Raw genomic sequence first — 2,377 nt, 5'->3', positions numbered from 1 at the left:
TCTTTGTTGACTTCAGGAATAGCTTTGAAATTGGGGTATGGGGAGACATGGTAGATTTTTTTTTGTCTTTTCACTGTATTTTTCTTCTGCAATAAACTTTATAATTATACTTTTGCTAGAAATTTTGCTTAGGATTCCTGTGACCTTGCAATTTATCAAAGGAAGCAAGGAAGCAAGCATGAGCCACATCACAATCTGACTGTGATACATTATCTGATCTTACTTTTATGTTTGAGAAGCACTTCAGTGAAGAGATTTAGACAAAGTCAAAGTCTATTTGATTTAGAATACCACATGTCTGCAGATGAATTGCAGAATTTGATTAATTACTGATTATATTCAGACGCAATAACATTACTAAAAGGCTTGATTTAATAGCTAAGATGATGCAATCTGACATGGTTAGTGAATGTCTGAATCTCCTTTGCCTCATCAGCATTTAAAAAGAAAATGAGCTGCTTCGATTCTTGTGAAATCGTCTGTAGATTCATCCTGCTCATGATAGTAATCATTCAATAATTCTTATCTACACAAAAGGAACTGATATTTTTTTAAAGTCCAGAATTTCTGTACAAGATAACATTTAGCTCAAGCAGGCGCCTGCCTAATTTCATCAGAGAACAAGAAGGGGGCGAAGGTGTTGCAGTCAGACTTCCAAGATCATATTATAGCTAATCTCAATAAAAGTAGTTTTAATTTTCTTGTGGAATTGATTTCCTGGCCTACCTAGCAGGACTGACAGAAGTAAACAATCTGTCAGAGAAACTAAGTTTTCTGTCCTGGATACATTACAAATAAAATGGGAAAAACTCAACTGCTGCAGGGCGCAGAGGAGAGCAACCAGGATGGTTAGGGGACTGGAGACTAAAACATATGAAGAACGGTTACAGGAACTGGGCATGGCTAGTCTAGTGAAAAGAAGGACCAGGGGAGACATAATAGCAGTGTTCCAATATTTGAGGGGCTGCCACAGAGGAAGAGGGTCAAGCTATTTTTCCAAAGCACCTGAAGGCCAGACAATAATGAATGGAAACTGACTAAGGAGAGATTCAACCTAGAAATAAGGAGAAACTTTCTGACAGTGAGAACAATCAACCAATGGAACAGAAATTGCCTTCGGAAGTTGTGGGGGCTTTAACACTTGAGACTTTCAAGAAGAGATTGGACTGCCGTTTGTCAGAAATGGTGATGGGTCTACTGCTTGAGCTGGGGGGTTGGACTAGATGACCTATAAGGTCCCTTCCAACTCTGTTAATCTGTTAAATCTGTTTCACCAGAAAGTGTTTGTAAGCTATGTTTTTTCTCCTTCACACCTAGACACTAGAAGGATGTGTATGTGACTTCTTTATGCCTTTACCTCCAAGGGGCTGAGCATCAGCCTCAGGATTTAGGGACAATCTGTTCATCTTAATAGAGAGATTATGGAAGTGCAATCAAAATCTGGATTATGTTCATAAAAAGATTTTATAAAAATGCCTGAGCCTTGAGTATCTTCCCCTTCAACCAAGGGATGGCGATGGGGAAGGACCCTTGTCCTTTTGTACTGCATCCATAAAGTTCACTTTTCTAGAAATTAGCACATAATTGTTTGTCTTAAAAACCGTATGTACTCATTCAAACTCAGACATTGATCTCAATCACTTTTGTATTGACCAAAGTTTATTTTATTTATTTATCACGCATGTATAAGATAACAGATATAAGTATAAACATGATTATGAATACATGAAATGGATACGAATAAATGGGGACATTGGGACAGGGACAGTAGGCACTTTGGTGCACTTAGGCAGAACTCCCTTACAGATCTCTTAGGAATGGGGTCAACAGTAGACAGTCTTAAGATTAAAATTGTGTGGGTTTGGGGAAGAAACTACAGACTCAGGTAGTGCATTCCAGTCATTGACCACTCTGTTGCTGAAGTGTATTTTCTGCAATCAAGTTTGGAGCATATTTAAAAAAAAAACATTGTTGTTGTTTTAATTGCTGCAGGAGGATCAATGCTTTAAAAAGTGGCGCTGTCTATCCCAAGATATTTAACACATTTCTAGAAGAAGCGCTTTTTTTACCCATCCGTTGATTTCGGAGAACCTCCTACTAAACTAAAGCTTACTGGTTCAGGAATGTCTTACTCCTACACCACTCACGCTTGGAGTAAGGGCCCTCTAATCCCACTGGAATTTATCCTCTACCTTTCCGCCAACGCAAAACCTAACAAATGACAGCCAAAGCTTCGAGGACGACTCCACCATCTACTACACGGCAAAAGCAGCCCCCCCCCCCCCCCCCATCGCCGACGCGCTGCAATCGCTCCGATTGTTTCCGCCGCTGATCCCGGCAGCACAAAAACACGAGTCCGCCTACAGCCGCATCTCCA

This window comes from Natrix helvetica, assembly GCF_964273705.1.
Source record: "Natrix helvetica genome assembly, chromosome: 2".
Lineage (NCBI taxonomy): Eukaryota > Metazoa > Chordata > Lepidosauria > Squamata > Natricidae > Natrix > Natrix helvetica.
The sequence above is the reverse complement of the archived record's forward strand: the minus strand, read 5'-3'. Positions refer to the sequence as shown.